The 7,615-nt window shown below is 37.7% G+C and overlaps 1 pseudogene; it reads right to left on the bottom strand.

Annotated features, from left to right (window-relative positions):
* Positions 1 to 472: 472 nt before the first annotated feature.
* On the bottom strand, positions 473 to 1,029 carry LOC131822199 (large ribosomal subunit protein eL28-like; annotated as a pseudogene).
* Positions 1,030 to 7,615: the final 6,586 nt, after the last annotated feature.

The following is a 7,615-nucleotide window of genomic DNA, read 5'->3' as shown; positions in this document are numbered from 1 at the left end:
AAATATTGTTTTGTTCTTTATACCACAGCTGTTTGACTCTTAAAGTTCACAGAAGGCTGTACCACCTCACTCTCTACCCAGAAATTTACTAGTTCTCATACCTGGTCCCCAAAATGATGTCAGCATCATTCATGCCTTTGTGAAACATTCATACATACTTTCTTATAGAGATTCCATTGTGTTTTCTTTTCTTTCAGTTTCCTTTGGAAGAGCTCCAGAATATCAGTTGAGTTGTATGAATCCCAGCTAAGAACCTAATTTAAATTCCTTCTCATGGGCTCCTGAAGGGCATAAAAAGTAAGCGTCTAAAAATTGGGGTAGGTGAGCATCCAGTTTCAATGTATCTACCAGTCAGGATACGATTGCTCACACAGATTACAGTAGATGACAGGTAACATAACAAGAGGTATGGTGAGAGACACTCCAGAGTTGGGCAGGTGGGGGATTGGGCAACATCTCAAAATAACACAGCTTAAAAAAATATCTTTCTGCTCTGTCAAACCTAGTGTGTTGGGGTTTTGTGTCTTTGTTTCAAGATGGCTGCCCCATCTGCATCTTTCTCTCTCTCTTTCTCTCTTTTTCAGGTGGTTGACATCTTTATTGCTTTGGAGGTGAGTGGCAGGTGTTCAGGAGCTCTTGGTAGGGCAGGCCACTTCTTCTTTACCATCACAGGCTTCTGACTGCACAGGAAGGCTCTCGTTGTGTGAATGGCAGGCATGTGCAGATCTGGGTGGTACTTGTTCTTGTAGATCATGTGCCTGATGCTGCTGAGGGTGGCCTGGGCATTCTGGTTCCATAAGGAGAAGGTGGTCGGTTATTGCTGGTGGGATGTGGGCTTCATGTTACCACTATACCTTTCCCCTTAGCCTCATACTCCATGCCCACAGTCTAGTGGTGAATCAGCCCAGATAGTGGAAGGAGTTGTGAGCCTTCAGGTTATTGGTGTCGGTAATGAATGTCTTCTTGTTCCTCTTCATCAGGAAGCTGGAGCAGTTCCTCAGGGACCATCCATTGCAGGTGGGTGGACATGGCGGCCGCTCTTCTCACTATGGCAGACAGAGATGGAAAGTGCATTTATCATGGAACAGGAAAGAAAAAGAAGTGCCCCTATATTAAGCTCTTTGTTTATAACCAGTTATATCACATGGGCATCACTTGTGGAAGAGAGACAGGAAGTGAGTATAGCCTTTCTAGGAAGTGTGCTATGTAGAAGGAGTTGAGGATGAGTGTGAAATAATGCATGGTGGAGCCTCTGTCAGCTGGCTGACCCAAGTTCCAGAAACAATATACTATGTCATTTGATCTTTATCACAACTCTCTGTCATAGAAACTGGATGGTTGGAAGTCTAATGTGGATCGAGGGGCAAGTGTTCAGACTTCGATATCATTATTTTTTCTTCTTCTTGCTTTTCCAGATCTATTTCACAATTCTACCCCTCCATGAAACTGGGCCACTCCAGTCTCTTTTCATGAAGAAACTCTTATTTTCTAGGCTAGTATTTTAAATAACACTGTATTGTAAGTTTTGCTATCTACTCAGAGACTCTTTTTTCTGTTGATAACTTATTCATGCAGTTCCTGGTGATGTTAATGATAATCATTGTGTATATTCAAGAAGAGAATACAATTTACCCTAAAAATAACTTTGAAAAGTATCTGTGATTCACTCCTTCAGAAATCCTACACTGAATAAATTCAATTGTGCCCCTTATTTCTTATTTTGCTCTTTTTGTCATCAAAAATTGGCATGGAGCACTGGGTGTGGTGAAAAAATAATGAATACTGTTTTTCTGAAAATAAATAAATTGAAAAAAAATATTGACAAGGGTAAGTACTTTGACATGAAAGAAAAAGAGAGATGAACTCTTTTAGACAAAAAAATAGTTTACTGGAAATATAAATGGAAAGCCAAGGTTGTCAGGGTGAGTCAGTTGGTTAAGCATCCAACTCTTAATTTTGGCTCAGAGTGTGATCTCAGGGTCTTGAGATCAAGCCCCTTGTGGGGCTCCATGCTCATCATGGAGTCTGCTTGTCCATCTCCCTCTGCTTCTCTGCCCTCTCATTTACTCTATCTCAAATAAATAAATAAATAAATAAAATCTTGTAAATGGAAAGTGAGCATATGAAAATGTTCAACTTAGAGATAATAAAAGAAATGAAAATTACTACTGGGTATTTACCCCAAAGATACAGATGTAGTGAAAAGAAGGGCCATCTGTACCTCAATATTTATAGCAGCAATGGCTACAGTCGCCAAACTGTGGAAAGAACCAAGATGCCCTTCAATGGACGAATGGATAAGGAAGATGTGGTCCATATACACTATGGAGTATTATGGCTCCATCAGAAAGGATGAATACCCAACTTTTGTATCAACATGGATGGGACTGAAAGAGATTATGCTGAGTGAAACAAGTCAGGGAGAGAGAGTCAATTATCATATGGTTTCACTTATTGGTGGAGCATAGCAAATAACATGGAGGACATAAGGAGATGGAGAGGAGAAGGGAGTTGAGGGAAATTGGAAGGGGAGGTGAACCATGAGAGACTATGGACTCTGAAAAACAATCTGAGGGTTTTGAAGGGGCGGGGTGTGGGAGATTGGGGGAGGCAGGTGGTGGGTATTATGGAGGGCATGTATTTCATGGAGCACTGGGTATGGTGCATAAACAATGAATTCTGTTATGCTGATAAGAAATTTTTAAAAAATGAACAAAATTTTTAAAAAATTAAAAAAAGAAATGCAAATTAAACTATGAAATTGTTTCATCTATAAATTTGCAAATTATAAAGTATTAACACCCAGCTTTAACTAAAGATGAATGAATTAAGTTGCCTCATATAAGCCTGATATAAATTAGTATAAGTTGACACAAGTTTACTGGAGGGCAATATGGAAATCTGGGTTAAGATACTTAAAAATATTCACAGTGCATGAGCCATCAATTTCACTTCTTAAAAATGGATCTGCAGGAAATTAAGATGAATGTCCACTAGGATATAGCCAAAGTGTAATATTTTTAGTGTTACTGATGGCAAAATGTTTATAGTATGTATGTGTTTGTATATGGAGGAAGACTAACTCTGAATACAAATTTGTTTAAACTTATTTATGTAAAAACTATTATGGTGTATATATGGCATCAGATAGTTCCCACAGGAAACAGAGATGGTACACTTGAAATAGGATATTTCAAGAAAGATTTATTTATGTACAGGAACATAAGGCTAGTAACAGCCAAGACATTATTATTTTAACCTTGAAAGCATAAAAGAAAGGGGGAAGAATGTTGTGTAGAGTTAGTTGCTTTTTTTTTTTAAAAGAAGTAATTTTTTTTTTTAAGAGAGGGTGAGGGGAAAAAGGCAGAGGGAGAGAATCCCAAGCAGGCTTCACATCCAGTGTAGAGCCCTTTGTGGGGCTCAGTTTCACAACCCTGAGATCATGATCTGAGCAGAAATTGAGATTCAGACACTTAACCAGCTGAGCCACCCACAGGCCCCCAGAGTCTGTTTCTCAAAGCGCATAGTGAGTGACTTTGGTTGAAGAAACTAGCCAGCTCCAGCCAACCCTTCAGGGAGAGAATCAAGGGAGTAAAAAATTCCCTGTCTCACACCCCTCCCCTCCCTGCATTCTATGGCCAGGGCTCACCATTGGAGCCATTGACCAAACCCAATAGGAACCCTTTGGTGTGATCCATATAGGCCAGCCTATGATAATGAGAATCTTGTAGTTTGGGAGCAGAGTGAGAAATGAGAAAATGTTAAAAAATAGTGGAAAATGGATCTGGAGGGGGTGCCAAACAGAAGTCATCTCTAGTAGTCCATTCTTTTTGATTTGCAAGATCCACTCATATTTCATTGGAATAAAATCCTTATTTTCCTGACAGAGGAGTGTATGAAGTCCCATTAGCTGTTGTATCATGCCAGGATGATAAAAATCCCTTGATGTTCTCACCTAACATCTAAAACATGAGGTAAAGTCAGAGTTCACATAATACAATGTAGTAAAAAGGGATTGGTTACATAAAATACAGCTGTGTTCGATTTCACTTGTGTAGATGGTTATGTGAGCTAAGTTGATTATCATAGCTACCTTCTTCTACCTCACGTTACATGTACTCTTCTCCTTTGGTGGCATGTCACTGGATGTTAATATTTACTGGGGGGTATATTCAAACTTTTATCCCTAAAGGATTTGAGTCTTCTTTGATGTCTGGTTTTTAATTGCCATGATGCAATCTTTCATGGATCAGGACTATTGACTATGGTCAACTAAAATGTGCCCTAGTGAATGCCCCAGGTTTCAACATAGATGGGTCCTGAGGTCGAGCCCTGTATCGGGCTCTCTGCTCAGCGGGAGCCTGCTTCCCCCTCTCTCTCTGCCTGCCTCTCTACTTACTTGTGATCACTCTCTCTGTCAAATAATTTTTAAAAAAAATGAATTCTTGGAAAAAATGATTAAAAATAAGAAATTTGATTGAAAGACTGGAATATTGAGTCATGGAAATTTCCTAGAAATTGAATCAAAAAATGAAATGATTTTAAAAAAAGGCAAAAAGTTATTTACAAAATAAAAGCTAGAACAGGCAAATAGGGGCTTCTGAAAGTGATCACTTTCTTCTCAGAAAAATTTTTTCCCATGTTGCATAGGAAATTATGGAAGAACATCCTCCATAATTGAGTCTCCAAACTGCATGAGCCCCACAAGAACCCAGCACAATGAATGAAAAAAAAAAATGTCTATCTTAATGTATTTTATTTGGAACCTCAGGAGTCCAGAAATAGAGGATCCTAAATTACTACAGAAAAAAAAACCAATTAGATCACCTATAAAGTACATGAAATAAAGATAACTTTTAACTTCTCCGTAGTATTAGAAGTTGAACAGTGGAATCATACCTAAAACAGAGAAAACAAAAGTTATATGTATAAAAGTTTTTTTTTAAAGAAATAGAAATGCTAGCATCAGAATAAATTATGAAAAGACCTCTGGGGAAGAGAATAGAAAAGAGAGGGGATTGCTGTCAGTCTATGTTATAAGCCTAATAGGTCTATTTAACTTTTTTAACTATGTGAAGTTACAAATGAAAATTACTTCCAGAAAAATCAGGTGTGTAGCCTGGATTGGGTAAAGTTAGAGATTACTGCTGGTTTATTCTTCTGTGAGTTTGTTAGCTGTCTTGCAATTGACCACAATATAGAATATTTCCTTCCACAGAGGCATGAAAATTGTAAGACCATTAGTATTAGGTATAATTCTCCTCTGAAACAGCAAAATGGAATTAAAATAAACATATTCTCCATTTATTCATTACTGACTGAGTGCCAGGTATTTTACATAATTAGTAAGTGATTATGACAATAATCCTGCATGTAAGTTGAGACATAGAAACAGACTCAGAATAGTTAGTGGCAGAGAAGGGCTTTGAAATCAATTAATTTTACTATAAAATTCAGAGTGCTGTCTCTCTGACATAACCTGCTACTTAACTCTAATATACAAACAGATTCTGAGCTGTTTAAGCTTTTGCACATATGGGACAGTGAAGAAAATGTACTTTTAGTGGATAGTTTCAGACTCCAAAATCTTCCATGTGACTCTAAATAATGATGATGTTAGTAGTAGTAGTAGTAATAGTAGCAGCAGCAGCAGTAGTAGTAGTGGTAAAACACTGTCCTAAGGCAAAATGTCGGCATTAGGTTGAAAATTTGCAGACGGTAAATAGTGGAGATATTTTTGTCTTCCCTCTTTTTCCCAGAGTATTAATCCTTAAGTAGATCATCTTTAGTGGGTGCCTAACAACACAGCAAAGGACATCTAAAAAATCCTAAAATAAATATAACTCCTTGTTTTGGAATCTTAGTTTTACTTAATGGAGAATAATAAAAGACATTATTTGCTATTTAAACTAACAGGTCATGGAGTAGTTTGCATTTCCTCAGATTTTACAGATAAAAAAACCCACAAGGTTTCCATGACACTTGGGGCTTATAGTTGGCTTCTTGAAGCTGTAAGGGACTGAATCCTTTAGGCTTTCCATTTCCTTTCCTATGACATTGTTGAAGGACTCTTCGCTGGACAACTCCGATGCTTTGGTGGGTGTGTAAAGCCTGAATGTAAGGCCAGCTATGCCCTGGTTCAAGGCTTGTCTCATGCTTATATTAGCTGTGTGGACCTGGACAAATTCCTTAACTCCTCTGAGATTTTGTTGTACAGTAGGGAGAATACTAACCATCTCACGGGGTTGGTGATGGATTACACAGCATAATAAATGGAATGTTCCAGGTGCGTGGCAAATATTCAGTACTTGTTAGACATTTCCTCTTCTCTCCCTACTTTCCATTTACGTTTCTCTATCAGTGTGCTGTGGAAATGCAGATTCACTGGATGCCTGCTCTCGTCTCAGAGGAATCTCAGGTTGGAACAGTTAAACTCATTTTCTAGAACCACCATTTTAACTCATCCTCCAAAAAGAACTTTGTTCAATTATACATTCTGAAAGTAATTTTTCGAAAAGCTTTTATACAATTCTCTTCTCTTCTTTATAACATATATGTCTACACATGAACGAAATTACCCTTATTTGAAAGACAAGGAAACCATGGCTTAGAGAAAGAAATAAGTGCCTTTATCAAGGTTTCATAGTGAATATGGAGCCTGGGACTAAGATTCCTACAACAGAAACCTGGGAACCCTAGGTTTTGCATAAGGCCCGCCAATATCCTCCTTACTTTCTTCTTTCTATATTGTTCTCCTTGTCATTTCCAGTACATTCTACCCCTGGTTTACACCTTTATCCTTGATTGGCCAAATCACAGGATTCCCATTACTGAGCTATGAAATAACTCTTTCTCTGCATAGAGGAATTATCCCTTTCTTCCAATCAAACCCAACCTCTATCTACTAGTTTGATCTCTGGTCTTGAAGCTCAGATAACACAATCATAAAATAGTTCAAGTTTGAACATTTCCAAAAATCTTAGTTATTCTTTCATACCACTGTAAACTTGCTACTATGCTAAGAATATTTAAAACTCATAGACAGTATGCCAAATTATACTAAAGTCCATAATATTTTTCTTTCCCTACATATATTAGCCTTCCTAACCTAGTTTGATAATTCCACCCAAGTAGAAGTTTACTAGAGCTGCATCTTCCTTATCTTTTCCTTCATACTCTTTGGAGCTGCTAAGGAATAAGGAAATGTCCCAAGGTTAGAAGGCAGGAACGTAACAGAAAAACAAATGTTCTAGTCAATCTACTTACTAGTCAATGAGTTCTTGCATAATTAGAAATTGGCTGTGTACTTTCCCTTTGAGGAACTATAATCATGTATTTCTTGGAGCAGAGGTTCGATTTGGAATTCCCTCATTAAATTGCATCTCTGAATTTGCTAATCTCATGACTCATCAGTATATCTGGCATCCAGAAAGTTCTAGGTTCATTTTGGATTTAGGAAGGAAAAAAAACAAAACAACCACTCCTCCTCCCCATACCCATATCTTCTCAATGGCTATGTAGTAAAGAACATAGATTCTAAAGCAGTCCTTAGGACTCATATATTAAGAAGGCCATTTCTGCTTTGAAGGCATTAAAGGTAAATCAAAGAGGGAAT

Source organism: Mustela lutreola, chromosome X (assembly GCF_030435805.1).
Source record: "Mustela lutreola isolate mMusLut2 chromosome X, mMusLut2.pri, whole genome shotgun sequence".
In the NCBI taxonomy this organism is placed as follows: domain Eukaryota; kingdom Metazoa; phylum Chordata; class Mammalia; order Carnivora; family Mustelidae; genus Mustela; species Mustela lutreola.
This window is presented reverse-complemented; position numbering and strand designations above follow the sequence as displayed.